The sequence below is a fragment of the Anser cygnoides genome, chromosome 1, assembly GCF_040182565.1.
Source record: "Anser cygnoides isolate HZ-2024a breed goose chromosome 1, Taihu_goose_T2T_genome, whole genome shotgun sequence".
NCBI classification, from domain to species: domain Eukaryota; kingdom Metazoa; phylum Chordata; class Aves; order Anseriformes; family Anatidae; genus Anser; species Anser cygnoides.
This window is the reverse complement of record NC_089873.1, coordinates 76,949,072-76,965,426: the sequence shown is the minus strand read 5'-3', so window position 1 is coordinate 76,965,426 and position 16,355 is coordinate 76,949,072.

Below are 16,355 nucleotides of genomic sequence, written 5' to 3'. Positions count from 1 at the left end.
CTGACGATGTGGAAGCTGGTGGCCCTTTCCAGCCTGGTCCTGCACGCCCTGTGGTGCCTTAGGGATCTATAATCAACGCTTTGATTATTAGGTAAAATTGGTCATAAAGGGAAAATAGAATGAAATAAAATGAAAGTGCAGCTATCAGCTCCTTTCGAGTTTAGCATGATCCATTTAAATTTAAATGGAAAATGTCACAAAACTTATCTGTAACAGTTTAAAGCCCTAGATCATATTGCCAACACTAGACAGTGGCATGTTTTAACAGAAGTATGATGGGCATAAAGCCCTTTAATACGCACAGAAAAGCAAACATCAGACACTCTGCTGCAAAAAAACACTTGGGCCTAGCCAAAAAGGTGCAGAGCCAGGGGCAGGAGAAGCTGCGTGCTGCCTAATGCAGCCTCTCGCCACGTGACTTGGCATCTTTTTATCTGTTTCTGTGCGTTTCAAATGGCAGGAGTAGAAAACACCCATCACAAAGGTGCTGTGAGGCAAACTCATGCACGTGAAGCATTTTGACTTCCCCAGGAGCCATGCCCAGCCGTCGTCACATGGTGACCTCAGGTGGGGGCGATCTCCTGAAGTCCCTTTTTCACAGTGATGGAGGAGCTCTGCTGGAGCACAGGATGCACTGCAGTTACTGAAAGCAAAATCTCTGGAGCTCACGGACTTTTTCAAGATGTTTTTATGCTCCTTACAGGTTATGAGTGCAAAAAAATCCCCCCTCAGTGAGGAAACTGTAGTGGTGCACGGTGTCTGTCCCGAGCATGGGGCAATGCAGAAGCCCCATCACGTGCGGCTAGTGTCAAAGCCAAGCATCCCCGTGCCCTGGCACCAAGGAGCTGGGACAGCCAGCCCCTCTGAGCCCCCAGCGACGAACTCGGGGCAAGCCTAGCGTGGATATCAAAGCCAGGTAGACTCCTTCTCTCCCACCATGGGCAACTGAAGGCCAGTGCCTCTTTCCTCGGGAGGAGGAAGCTCCCGCGCGGGGCAGGAAGCGGCGATGGAACAGCCAGCTCAGGAAGGGGCCGGGGCCAGGAGTTTGTTTTTAACCTGCTTCTTGTTTATTTAAGCCCTGGAGGAAGGCGAATAAAAGCAGCCACTGAAAGGGGCCGGTGGTGTCTCAAGCAGGGCTGGTTGCCTGTGGGGCAGCCCACTTCACTCGGCGGGGGCAGAAAATGCCTCTCCTGTGTTTTGCGCTGGAGCCAGGGTGTTAAAAACTGATATCCTGAGCTGGTACCAGGCTGGGGCTCAGCAGCGCTGCTTCGAGGGGCTGCAGGGGGGTGTCCCGCCTGCCAGGTGCTGAGTGGAGATGGGGGCTGTGAGGCTGCTGAAGGAGGAATCAAGCCTGGGGATTTTTGTCCTGGTTATTTTGTGCAGTGCAGGTGAATTTAACTTATTGCCCTTTGCACAGAGGTATCAGTCACGGATGGATTTGCACTTGGGGGCTGAAGAAGCCCTTGATTCTGCTGCCTGCTAGTGCTGCCTGTGCCCCAGGGCTCACTGCTCCTGCACTCACAGCTGCCATCTTGCAGACTTTCTGGCCCCACCAAGACACATAACACTGCCCACACTGTTGATTCTGCATGTGGGGCAGCACCAGGTTTTCAGCAACTTCCTCCAATATTCACATTTCCCTCACATGACTCATGCTCCCTGCTTTGGGCTCCCACTGCGTGCAGATTCCTGCCCCACCAAAGCAGGGCTCAGTGGTGGAACCAGTGTCCTAGATACAGGCAAGGGGAAAATGGGTGCTACCTCCCCCCTGTCTGCAGTCCCACAGTGCCCCACAACCCCTATCTGTCCCCACCAGGTGCTACAGGAGGTCCCGGCTGCATAGGGCTGGCAGAGGGAGCCAGGATTGGGGTCATCCTGCATCTTCTAATTTTCATCACCTCCTCCTGTTAGTCTTGTCTTGAATGGTCCAAAAAGGGACCCTTGGTTGGACCATCACAAGCCCATGCATTTCAAAGAGCTCTAAGACATTTTTAGGATGATTTTCTATAATTCTGTTCCCTTAAGAGAATAGATGGATATGCCCTAATCTAGTTGTAATTCTCCTTCCAAGTTTGCTTAAAACGTAAATGAAGACATTACAAAAATCCAGCTGACCAAAAAAACCAGCTCTGGCCAGTCATTTCAGGCTAAACTAATGTAATTATCATTCTTATCCATATTGTCATGCAGTTAGTCCCGCTGAGCCTAGCGCTCAACTGTCCTGATTTTTCATCATAAATTCTCTTTGTTCCTCTTCAAGTATTACTCCTGATTAAAGGCTGTGATTTGAGAAACTTAATGTCAGATTTTAAAGGGACAGTTGATTTTTCTTTTACCAAGTTTGTTTTGTGTGGATAAACTCACATATTACATTGACATATTTTTGACTCTTTTTTTACTTTTTGGTTTCTTTTGTGGATACTCTTAATTCTTCTGAAAATATCATAGAGCTTGTGCTCTCAGCAAGGGTGATAAACGCGCTTGCAGGTGTTGCTCTGCATGGGGAGGAGAGGTGAAATGGAAGCAGGAACCAGGAATGCAAATTCCTGATGCAATTTGGGTCACACGTCCAAAGGGAATTATCATTCCTCACATGCTTTCTCACACAGCAGGACACAGGAGTGCAGGGATTGCTGATTTGGACTGGGCTCCCAGCTCATCTGCTCCCCTGTCTTGTCTCTGAAGTTACCCGACTGCCGAGTGCCATAAAACCAGAACAAGGAGCACTGAATGGCCAATTATCACTTGCCTATAGGAAAAACATTTCCTAACCTTAGGCATTTGTCACTTGTCTTGTCTCCTGAAGATCTCCGGTGTATATCTATTTTGCATTATTATCTCAAATGAGGTAACCCATACCCACAACCGATATAAATGCCCATGCATTTTTCTGACCTCCTGAATATTTTGGCAATCTCCTGTGGCAGTAAATCCCAGTCTTGCAACAAGCTGCCAAACATATCCCCATTTCTCCAGCCATTTGCTGTTCATTTTTCAAATCAAATCAAACATTCCCATTCTCTTCTACTGAGTAATAATTTAGATTTTTTGTGCCAACCTCCCTTGGGCTTTTCTGTCTCTCTCTGTATTGGTCAGTCAGCACCACCTTTATTAGTATTCCCTTCCGCCCCTGGGTCCACCTTTACACAAGAGCTTTCCCGTCATCTTCAGCAGGAGTCTCTTTGGCCCTTGATGCATAAAACGTTCTGCCCTCCTGGGCACCCCTGCTGTTGATTCACCAAGACTGCAGATGTGGGATGAATTATTTTGAGGTCTGGGCAAAGTGAGTCATGCTCTAGATACAACTGTGCTGAAATCAGGAGCTGTCTAAGCTGTGTTGCTGATAAGATTCAATCTTTTTACTGTGATCCAGACCAAGACTACAGTGGGCACCTCAGCCAGGGTCTGGTCACACCATCCACCATCTTCTGTTTCACCCCAGCAAGGCCAGACCTCCTCCCTCACCATCCCTGTGCCTCTCAGGAGACTTCCTACTATGTTGAAGCCATTGACCTGTCAGTGCCAGGATGGCTAACACAGCTGCACAAAGTCTTGCTTGCACCAGAAATCTAATTTTGCAGTAGAAAAATGTACCCCCAAGAGCCCCTGGCTGTGAGCTGTAGTAAAGACAGTGGTGAGTCTGCTCTTGATAGTAATGGCTGGTAGAACGGATGTAAAAGGAGAAACCAAAGTAGGAGAGGGATTTAAAAAGCAATTACAACTGTCAGAGAGACCAAAAAAAAAAAAAAATTTAGCAAGACATGTTTTTATGGCACTTCAAGAGCAATGGGAGTGAGGGCTCAGTTGATAGCATTGCTTGGAAGGTGCCTGGGAAAGCAAAAGCAGATCACTCAAGTGTCCCCAGTTCAGCTGTGTCCTGTACCTGCCCAGAGGTGATCTGGTCCCTAGGGGCCATACAAAGCTTGCAAGGAGCTGCCAAAAACACCAGTGCCACTACAGAGCACTCCCTTGTGCTGCTCATTTGAACTGCTTATGGCTTCAGGAGACAAAAGGTTGTTTTTCTTTTGCCTTGGAGTTCTAGCTTAAGGTTTGATACAGTGGACATCCAGGGCATGACTGCCTGTGACTGTGCCTATGTAAAGTGGCTCGTGCTGGCAGGAGGCAGATGACAGACAGTGAGAGATACCACTGACATAACTTTAAGGCTGGGTGAACATGCTGCAGCTGGAAAAGCACTAAAAATGGGCATTTATACACCCTTTACAGACAGCTGTATGATAGGCAGTGCTAGTAGGGTTACTTGCGTCTCAAGTTATTCAACACATCCCATTATACGACCCCATTTTCAGTCAACTAAAGCTTTCCCAGATTTTTTGAGGTGATTTTTTCCATGCTGGATGTCTGCCTCAAGCTGACTTTTTTGAGGGAAAGATTCATCCAGACTGGTTTGGTCAACTCCTGGCACCCAGTGCAAGAGGCAGGGGCAGGAGAAGCTGTTTCGCACCACGCCAATCATTTCTGGTGACCTTTTCGCTGAACAGCGCTAGCACACCCCTGCTTTGGAGCAGGGATTTGAAGTTTGGCAAGAGGGACAGATATTGTGTCAGGGATTTGCTTTTTGTTTTCCATAAGCAAATTTGTTCTGCTTGGTCAAGTTTTAAATCTTGAAGGACAGTGAAGGAGCTACAGCTTGCCTGTGGTCACCAGCCTGCATATCTACCGTGCCGAGGAAGCCACTTGACTGGCTGATGGGCAAAGGTCCTGGTGGCCATCAGTGGCAGCTGTGGCTCAGTATAGACAGGCACGGAGTGAAATGACCTTTTGGCCACCCAGGGTTTGCGTGACCAGAGCAGGAACAGCCTGACTTAAATGTGGTAGGGGAAACACTGACTTGAAGGCATCTCTGGCTAGCTGCATTGTGCATCATGGTATACAGCCCTGCTAATGAGCCAAGGGGCTGTCAATACAGTGTGACACCATGGGATTTCTGTCTTTTTGTGACTTGAAAAACTACACCCAGAAAGCTGTATTAGAAATTATTATAATCACAGTCAAATATTGAGAGGTTTAGAAGTGCCAGGAATGAACTGACCTGTGCAAATTCAATTCACTTTCCAAAACTGGTTTAAAAGAGATATCTGTCGCTACTTTCTTCATCCTACACAGCTGGCCTTCCCATCTGAAGTTTCACATAGTCTTAGTTACGGTGTATTGATAGCCCACAATCTTTTGTTGCTTTTTCAATATAGCTTGAACTGGAAGTGTTTGAAACCAGTTGAGATCTCACAAATGTACTGTTGCTGTGTATCCTAAAAGCAATACTCCTTCTTGCAGCCAGTGCAGCAATGGCATGAAAGAGATGTTTAGGACTGAGAACCAATTTTTGCCATTAGCCTGCCAGCTTTTATGTGGATGTCTGTGAACCTGCAGGCTTGTGCAGAAGGAGCCCGGCTCTGTGATGTGCCACACTATGGGGTGGCACAGGATATTCAGTGTGTTCTTGGCCACATACACCGACCCCATCGTAATTGTTTAATACACCAATCTCTCTCTATCATCTGATCATTCCCTGTACCAAGACCCACATCAACTGATATTTATAAAAGAAATACATCCAAGAACTTTAACAGTAACAGTGCTACGTAAGGAGGCAACCGAAGTTCCTACAGCATACTATTTCTAATACTGTTAATTCTTCCACAATGAGATGTATGAATGCAGGAATGAATGATCTTACTCTAAAGGGACTTGGCTGGGCTCAGATGGCAGGAATACATCCCATGGGATGGCCATAAATAGCCCGTATGGCCTTGGACAGACTGTGACCCAGCGCAGGTATGTTTCAGGGTCACTTTGCAATGGCGTTGCTTGGAGATAAGCACCTGAGTACTCTGGTGGACCTGCTGCAATAAGGGTCCTCAGGAAAGCCCAATTTTACAGAAGTCAATTGTTCTGTGGCTCAGTTCATCATTTTAAAATGGCAATACAAGCAAATCCTTGGTCTTTCAGGGGCACCTTATCAGGCCATTGACTGATCCTCCTGCCAGACTAGGGGCTGTGGTCTGTCGCTTTGCTCTTCTCATGCTGTGGAACTTTCCACAATAAGAGAGGGACGGAAGAGAAGGCGGAGCCTTTCTGAGGGTTGAGTCCACAACTGCAGAATGAGGTTTCCTGGAATTAAGGACCACTGCAGCCATTCCATGTACTCTGCGTGCCTAAACCACAGGGATGTGCATGCTATGGGAAAAGCTCTGAAGGAAGCACTTGGCCCAGCCCCTGCTCCCTCTGCAGAAAGGCTGGGGGAAGAGGAGTTGCTGCATGCTCTCGGGTCCTGACATACTCAGGCTCTGATAGACCACTACTGAATAAGAAAGCCGATGGATGCAGTGAGCTGGAATAAGCAGAAGCAGGGTAGAACAGGGCCCTATTTTAACACAAGTCCATTAAGGAATGGGTGACAACAAATTAACGCAAAGAAATGCAGTGGAACTCACCGGAGGGAGCGACAGAACAAGAGAGCTGTGGCCACTGTGTCTTTGGGTCTACCATGTTTATTAGAAGATTTCAGTCTTGTTTCATTAATACAGTTCTCCTTTTATTTAGTGTACTACCCTGTATGTTTCATGGTTATTACCCGTGGATGCCCAAGGGGTTTGCACAGGTGAGGGGCTTAACTGTCCTATGTGTAGTCAGTTTTTATGCATAATGCTGAAGCAAAGTGAGAGGAGTTTGCAGCTAATTAAAATGCTACACTTTAAAATCATTTTTACTAATTACTAATATTTAGCAGCACTATTTTAACTGCAATTTCCATGTTCCATGGGGATTTGAACTCTGCTAATTTCCCACTAACTCTCTTGGCACCATTTAGCACATCAAAATGACCATGAAATTGAAAATCCTTAGTCATTTCGCTTCTCTAGGAATTTGTGCTGGCAGTAACAGGAAAAATATTTGGTAAAGCAAAAATATGACCAAATTCAGGCCCTTCTTCCCCTCTCTCCCCAAAAGGCAGTTGTGCTATAGTCCTGTCTGACCTGAAGGAGCACAGGAGCTGCTCCGACCACAGGCTGAGTTGCCCTGTGAGGCTGGGCAGTGAGCTAGTGCTAAATGGTGTTCTCTTGGCCACAAAGTGAGTCAATATCTGTCAAAATCAGTATCTTGATCTTCTAACTCCCACTCTTGGCACTGGCCACTGGAACAGAGCTGCTACCCATGTGCAACATCAGACACCAAACCCTGGCAGAATGAGCGCTAGACCCCAAGTATGTTGATTCCTGGACTCCTGCTCTGCTTAGCAGACCATGCTCCCTGTTCCTGTGAGACAGAAATGTCCTTTAAAAAGGGTGAAAAAGAGAAGAGGAACGTGAGGCTTCTGTTTGAAATTGGGCACTTGCAGCATCCCCAAATAATCACAGCAATACAAACACACAAATAATATCTGTTCATGAATTTGCAAGAAAAAAATGTGCAGTTATTTAGCAATAAAATCTTTCAATCAGCCCCTGACAATCACTCTGAAAAATTACATAAACATTCAATCCAAGAAAAATAAAAAATGCATTTTTCTTTTTAAACTAAAAGGGAAGCTTGCATCATTTCAGCAAATGCTTGTCTACACAGATCAATGTCAGCTCTCATTCATTCGCTGCTTTTAACTATTTGAGTTTGTTCCTCTTATTTGGGTCTTAGCTACCCACCTTTGTTCTAGATGCTTTGATTAAACCAGTTCTGGGTCTTTCCTGGACACAGCACTTTCTAGTCCTCTGTTGCATACCCAGCATCCCACACCTTGCCCTGCACAACTCCTCCCCTTACATCCCCACTCTGTCTCCCTGTTTACAACCAGTGGGTATCCAGAAGTTGTGTTACTGCCCTGGCCCCATGGCTGCATCACTTGCTGACGCTGTGCACACCACGTAACCTTTCCTTGCCTGAGCCGCCCTGACCATTACAGCAACAAGGATGCATCAGTCTTGGTGGGATGAGCCTAGCAGCAAGAATTTGTTCTTCTGTGTTTGTTTTCCCCACTTGTAAACTGAGCATCATAATACTTTCCTAGATCAAAGGGGGTATGGCGAGAAGTAAATAATTAATGTATGTAAATCACTTTGAAAGATGAAAGATGCTATATAAGTACAAAGTATTAACTACAAAAAAACATAGCCCTGGTTACTGATGTAACCCTCTGGTTTATTCTGTAAGAAATGCATGAAATCTAAATAATTGCCACTAACAAATTAAGAGTTAGATTATGCCAAGCCCTTTAAAAGAGCTGTGCAGGCGACTGAAAGTCTTGCCTCCTTCTGTGGCTGAGTTAAGGCTTCTGTATGAGCAACAGGATCTTAACAGGAATTTGGACAGGAGGGCACTTCCTGGATCACCAAATCATCTCAAGCAACCATGTCGAGTGGAGTAATTCAAAAATTGATAGTGCACTGTCCTGAAACAAGTTATGTTTTGTGCTGTTCCCCAGCCTCACTGCTCCAATGGTTAGAAACCTTCTTCTGGTTTCCAAACGAAATGTACTCATGGCCAATTTGTATCCATTTGTCCTTGTGCCAACATTGTTTTAAGCTTAAGATATTTATAGACCTATCGTGTTCTCTCTAACCTTTAATTTTGTTATATTGAACACAACGATCCCTTTCAGCTTCCTGTTGTTAATTAGGGTCTCCAGCCCCCCACCAAGCACCCTACCAACACGTTGTTATGATTGTTGCAGCCACAATTCATCTTTCTCGAACAGAGGTGAATAAAGCTGTGTGCAGCCTCCTCACAGGGTCCACCAGCACTTGCTCTCTGTCATTAATCCTTTCCAGGCTCTGTTGGATGTATGTGACAAAGCCTCTGTCACATTCACTTTTTTCATGGCTGTGTCACATTGCCATTTCATAGTAATCCTGTGATCAGCCAATGTGCTTGAATGTTTCACTGGCTTTTTGTTTTCCCAGAGAAATTCTGACACTTGAGCCTTACGTGCCAAACCTTACATTTGGCAGAACTGGATTTTGTCCTATTCCCATTGTTCCCATCCTCAAGGTCATGCAGTTCTTCCTGTTTGATAGGCTGGAGCCTCTGGTGTATTGACAAGCACTCGCATTTCTGTGTCATCAGGAAATTTCATGATGCACTCCTCCCTCTTTTGTGTGACAGGCAAATACTAACTAAAAGCAGTCTCCAAGTGGGCCTCATATAATTCCACTAGCAACTAACTTCCACAAACAGCACATCTTGCTTTCATCTCCCATGCTGCTCTATCTCACCTATCTTGCAGAGATGGTTGAGGTTCTTCCAGAAGGAATGATACAAGTCTGTAGGGCCTGCCGGACAGAACCAGTGCTTTAAAAGAGGTTGTGTTCCCTTGGGGACATTGCAAAAGAGAGTCAGAGAAGTTGCAAAGCCCTGACATTTCATAACAATGCTAAGCCAAGAAAATATAATGCTCAGAGTAATTTTGGATGGGAGGGAATATTCTTCAGCATCTGGTGGAGCACATGCAGTCATCCTGGCAGTGCAGAAAGACCCATGTCCTCAAGAACCCTTTCACAGAAAGGTCACCAGTCTGAGGACACCAGACCATGCTGTTATGGCTGATCAGAGAGAAACCTAGCCTGAGGAAAGGTAGAGAGCGAGACAAGGGTTGGATGGCTGTTTCAGGGCAGAGGGTGGTGGGAAGAAGTCTGGTCCATAATCTGCTATCACACAGCTCTGGCCTCTGTTTTGCATATGATAAAGAGTAGGCAGCTTTGACCTTTTAAAGAGGTGATTTAGAGATGGTTTGCATCAATTCATCAATGAAGAAAGAGAATGGCTACTGATGAGTATCCTTCAGGCTTTTTTTGAGGCAGAAGATTATGGCACAGTATGTAAACAACTCTGCAGTTTCTAGGACAAACTCAGAGGGAGACAGGAAGAAATGAACCCTGATATACTCAGTTCTCCTGTCTCCAAGGAAGATCATGGGCTCCGTTTTTGATCCAGCCAAGAGCTAGGGGGATGTCTTGGCCATGCCAGAGTCAGCAACAAATTTTGGTTGGGCTGAAGATGTCCATTCTAGTGCTGAGGTGCTTCATGGATCCAAAGGTGACTCTCTGAGGAAAGCCAAACATTAGTGTGAGGCCTGGCTGGAGGAAGGTCACGACCATTTGATTCTGAAAGACTGAGACCTCTTCAGCAAGCTCCACTCAGGAGCACAGACCGGACCTCTTGGGTAGTCAATGCCTTCCAGAGAGACCCAAATATGTATTTCAGGCAACTGCAGTGCCTGTGAGTACATCAGACCTTGAAGTATGGTTGGAGCAGTGAATAACTCAGTGAGACTACCTCAGTGCCAGCATGAGACCTTGAGCCAGCTGCAGAAACAAAGCCCCAAGTGTCTGTGAGTGCCAGAACGTCTGAAAAATGAGATACATATGCATATGCACCACAAAGTTTGTCCCAGATCTGTGGAGAGAGCACCTTATTAGAGCTGCCTGTAGCATTACACCAACTCAGAAGCACTTTGTTTTTCATGTGTCTCTTGAAAAAATGACTTTCTAGTTTTACTACAAAGCTTTGACTGCACGGGACGAGCTGAGGACGTTTGACACCCGCTGCCATGAAGGAGAGCTCCTGGGCTCCTGTGCCGACTGATCCCTCCATCCCGGCTGTGCAGCCCACCTGCAAAGTCAGAACTGAGTAAAACCAGAGCTTTGGCAGGCTTTAAATGTCATTGCTACACCAGGTGGGATTTCTCGCTGTCTGTCCTTCCCCTTCTCTGTGGACTCCCTATTTGGGAGGGATGTAAACCCAGAGAGCTGAACAGTGAGAGCTATGCCTTGCTTTTTTCTTTCAAGCCTTCTTCACGCTGTACAGAGACAGACTCAGTCCTGCATCCAAAGCTCCTATTCCTGCAGTTGCAGCGTTGTATCAGTCGCTTGATTTAAATAGTAATAAAAATCCAAATTTCTACTTTGTGTAGCTAGAAAATAAACCAGTGGTAGCCAAACGCTGAAGCTGTGTTGGTAGCAGAGGAGAAGAGCAGCAGGAGATGCCACCACGCCTTGTCCATGGAAAAGACAGGGGTTGCCCCATCCTAGAGGTGGGACACCACCACAGGGTTTCTGGCCCACGAGGCTGCTCCAGCCTCATGCCAGCACCAATTTCCTCAGGACACAGGAGGAGGCTGAGTGGCCCTTAGCTCTGCTTCCCCTCTGCTTGTTTGCCCACCATGGGGTGCAAGCAGTGAGGGATTGCCTGCTGGAATTTGGGGGGAGAAGATTGTGGTTTCTCTGGGTGGGTTTCTTCAGGGTAAAATTGAGATCAGCAGCCTTGGAGAGAGATGTTGCTGCCTGCAGTGCTGGCTGTGTCCCAGGACTGTCGTGGTCCTGACATTATATGGCAGCTAAAGGCTGCTGGTGCCTGCTCCAGGAGAAAAACCCCAGTGGGGATGGTGGGGCTTTTCTAGGGAGAGCTTTGAGCTAATTCAGCCTCCATGGCATGCCACATGCCATTGGGACCATTCTACCACCTATCTCCTAAGCTTTGCCTTCACCGGGAAAAGACAAGAGCCGTGCCTTTAAGTGGAAACAATTTGTGTTATGGGACCAATAAAACAGCTATTAACGAGACTAATTCATATTGGGGTGTGACAGGCGCTGTCCTACTGCAGAGCCTTCTTTCTTCCTCTTGCAGGGCCAAACTCTTCCATTTCATCCCCTCCATTAATAAAAAGAGTGAGCAGGAGCCCTTGTCCTTCCCCCACCGCCCCGTTCACAGCATATAGCCAGGGACAGGCTCCCTTGCTCTTCTGGGCATTGCCTAACACGGCAGCTTGAGCTCTGGTGAGTGCGTGTGCATACACATCCCTGTGAGCACATCCAGAAACAGACCTAATCGTTATCCGCAGCCAGAGCATGAATAAGAGGATTTGCCTCCCTTTAAGCAAGTAATAATCAACACCTGGTGAGAAGGACTAATGACCATTACATCTTATGAATGCGTTTTGACAGACAATAGCCTCTATGAATACACTTTGAAGAAAGGCAAGCTTTAGAGAGAGCGTGTTTGTAAACTAGCCTTCCCTCATCTCCAAACTCCCTCACTCTGCTTTGGGAGATGCGAAGGACTCCAGGCTGGTATAAATACTTGCCAGAGCATAGAAATGTGTACACTGAGCTGCAGCAGTTAGCTTTACATGACGTCTCTTTGTATCACAGCTTCTTGCCTCTTATTGCTCCAGCCCAGTTTTGAGGGACCGTCAGCAGCAGCACTCAAGGACCCCACTGCAAGCCTCATACAGAAACTCGATAAAACATGGCTTCCACCCCAAAGAACCTGCAATAAGAGTAGAAGGCAAGACAGAAACAATGAGATCATTACGGACAGTGTAACTACTGGTAAGTTTTCTATGAGAGACCCCTGGAAATGCCTTGGTCACTATTTGGACTCGGGAAGCCCCAGCTGGAGGTGAGGAGCTGCAGGCACAAGGCACCTAAAGGAGCTTCAGCAAAAGCGAAGACTTAGGAATGTAAATTGGCTGTAGTATAGTCATTGTGGAGGCTGCAAGATGCAATTTTTTTCATCTGCAAGAAGGTCTGTTTTCTTTTGTATGTACAGATTTACCTGGTAGTCAGGTGTGATTGCTGAAGGGAGTAAAGCACGTTGTTAAGTAGACAGCTGCTGAGTTTAGAGCAACCTCACACAGAACATCTCCTCTACTGCTTTCACATCTGTCACCCCATCTGGGTAACCTGAAGTGCTTCACACGTTGGTCTTATTCCTAGTAATGCCAAGAGGTCATATGAAGCACACATGGAGAATAATTTAGGTTGGACAGGACATCTGGAGGTTGTCTGGTCTAACCCAGTACTCATAGCAGAGCCAACAGAGACACAGAAACGTGAACTGTCCTCAAAAGAGCATGCTGAAAACAACTTTCACCTCCAGATGACCCTGAATTTTAAAAATGTTCATGTCAGAAGACAGACTGAATTGCATGTGTCAGACCCATTTCTAATTGGCGTTGTCTTTTCTGTAATTGCACTTTCAAGAGTTAGATATTATTATTACCTGCTGTCAATGTGCATCAGCTTTCGAAAATCACAGCGGCTGACTTTATACCTCTGCTCATAGGGAGAACTTCTTTCACCATTTGTTTTAGACAGGGAGCCCTCTGTTTTCCTGTTATTTAGCAGGAGGAATCTGGGCTTTGAGTGCCTGATGGAACATCAGCACCGCTCAGTCCAACTCTGTGGCCCATGGCTGCTCTTGGGACGAAGGGAGCCAAATGCCCTGCGGTCCATGGGGTGACACGGCGAGCCCATCCAAGCCTTCGTTCCTCCTGATCGCTGCTGCTCTGGGTTTGTGAGCTGCAACACTGCAACTGGCACTCAGCCGGGCTGCTGGTGCCTTGGAGAAATAGCTGCACAAATGCAATTACGTGGGAGAGAGTGCGTGTGTGCATCTGCATGGGCTGAGCCTTGCCAAACCCCCTTTATTTGCAGTGTAAAAATCGCAGTGGAGAAAAAGCCAAGGTTTCTGGAGCCCCGTGTAATGCTATGTGCACTCGCAGGCAGGAGAAGAAATAGGAAAGACTGTGTCATTGCAAAGCTGAGGCCAGATCCTGCCATTTCTGCATCTGACATCGTGCGTGCTGTTTGACTTCTTGTCATCATTGCCCAGTTTGTGCTGCCTCTTGGCAGAGGAGAGAACAAGAACAGGCAATGGTTCATAGAGGACAGTGCCTGGCTATAGAAAAGCTGTGCAACATGACTCATTTTGTGTAAAGGACGCTGAAATTACAACTGCGTGCCACATGAGAGATAGTAGCTGGGCTCAAATCAGAAAACATCCTCATCCAGGAAGGGTATTCAAGCATGTGCTTAATTTAAGAACATACTTAATCAGGGCCTCTGGGCATAAAAGGGTAATGATTATTCTTGTGTTGCTGAGAAAATCCAAGTGACATCCGGAAGATGTATTACTTGGGAAAATTTAGTGTTATTTCAGTGTCCTCATTTAATCTTCCAATTTCTAAAAAAGTAATTCTTTTAATTTCTCATTGCTATCCAGTACTGTGAATTCTTTCACAGCTGTTTTACCCTAGATTGTTAATGCCAAGTGGAATCAGCAAATACAATCTGGTTCAGATAATAATTATGGAAGATCAATCCTGCATCCGCTGCTTTTCTCCGTCCCCATTAAACTTCCCAGCATGTAAGACATGCACGCTTGGCTCTGCAGGGAAAGGCAGCCATGGTAAAAGGACCTTTTTTTCCTTTTTGTACACACTGTTTAATCATTTCAGAACAACACCATCCCCATCTCCAATTTTTTTCCATGTGTTTGCTCCCACATTCTTTTCCGTATAACTGTGTATTGCTGCAGAGATTAGTTATGACATACATAATTTTAAGTATGCAATATGTGTATATGTATGTATATATGTACTTAAACTGCAAGTGACAGTCTTTATTAGCAGCTGATTAGCATCTATCAAAGTCCCAGAGTTGTCCCCAAAAAGCAGGTCAGATGTTGTCCAGTTGCAATGCAGTCCAACAGCCTGGCAAACAGCCAGAGCAGCAAGGCAGAGGGTGGCTGAGAGCTGCTTCTGCCCCTTGCCGTGGTGCTGGTGCCTCCCTGTGCCCCCAGCCCCACCACCAGCCAGCTCTGGACCCTGCCTAGGAGAGGGTCTCTGGCTCAGCATGACCACTGCAGATGGCGACTAATGTCTTTAGTTTCCTTGGAAAAACCAAGTGCAGCAAGTGGTGCAGCTGCTCCAGACCCAACGGCTGTGAAAAGGTAAACTTTGGGCTGCGTTGACCATGTTTCATGGTTTCATTCCCAAACCTTCCCGTTGCTGTACAGAAGACATCTCCTGAAGTGGCCATGACTTCTCCTGGTTAAGGACTCTGGACACTGGTCACAAAGCTCAGATTTCAAAGGGGCAGCAGGAGGCTGGGACCCAAGTGGATTTCCCACCTACATCCTGTAGGAGGTATTCAGCCTGCTGCTTGTGGAGCACGGCCTCACTTTTGAGATACTTTTAAGATACCATATAAAATGTATTTAGGCACCTGTTTTAAGAGAAATTTTTGGACCAGAAGATAAGCAAGGGCTGTTATTGGCTGCAATGCAAGTGCTTGTTCATTTTATTGACTTTGGTTTAAATCCGTTCATCTTCCTTGGGCAGTTACTCCTCCTGAAACCAATGTGACTGTGGGCATGAATAAAGCGGGTAGAATTTGGCCTCTCTTAGAAGACGACAGTCATAAATCTAGCTGCCTGGCCAAAGCCAGGTGTTAGAAACATTGCTGAGGTTTTCCTGGAGGAAAAATAAAATGGTAAAAAATGGAGAAAAGGACTAGGGAATGGAGGGAAAGAAAGAAAAAATCAACTTTATTTAACTCTAATCCTTATTATTATGGTAGGTGTTAAACTGGGCATCAGTAAAATGTGTGTTCTCCTCTTTGCCACTGCTCCGCTATCCACCTTTGGTGATGTTCCTCAAGCAGCGCATCCCTCTCACAGCTGTGGTTAAATACATTTGTGTGCAGCTTTGAGCCTAGAGACAAGGTGCACAAGGAAGTGCAACCTATCACAAGGATGTTTAAAAAAGTGGACGATGGTGACAAAATTTCTTGGCTAGAAGCTGTGAAAACACAACATAGTAGCCAGCAAGGTTTTTTGTTTTGTTTTGTTTTGTTTTTTACAGGTTTTCTTCTCCTCTAGTTTCTTCTCTATTTTTTTTTTTTTTGAACAATATATCTTAATCTTGCTCTATGGATGTAGCATGAGAGTTATATGCGCAGAAAGCACCTGAAATCACTTTGTTTCTAGTTTCCTTTCATACGTTCGGTAGTATAAATAACTGAAGAGGATATTGCTTAACCCATAAAGCAAAGTGACATCATAATTTATTAATACAGAAGACACAGCTCGTTGCCGTTAAATGCCATAAAGAGCTGGAAATAGAGTAGTTTCTCAGAAGGCATTGCCAATATGTCAGAGGAAAGAGTTCCTTGATGCTCTCTCAGCATGCCGAAGATCCTTTCCATGCGCTTCAACGTTTTGGTTATTCCTCCCCAAAGCATTCTGCAGCCCTCAAAGACAGCTTTGCTGCCCATTTCCCCAGCTCCCACTCCTTCCTCCCGGTGCTTTCCTCTTGTTGCTCACTCCCATAACCAAATAACATGCTGCTCCTGTTGGCTTTGCAGGCAGCAGCAGGAGCCTGCATGTCCCCATGGTGTCCCCGTGGTGTCCCCACGGCATCTGCCAAGGCGGGGGCCCTGCGGAGGCAGCGAGGGACAGGCTGCATCACGTGCAGCGCCTAGCTCCTGGCAGGGCAGTACAGCAGGCTGCACACCCTTGGGCCCCCGTCCAGCAAAGCATTTAAGCACCTGCTTACCCCT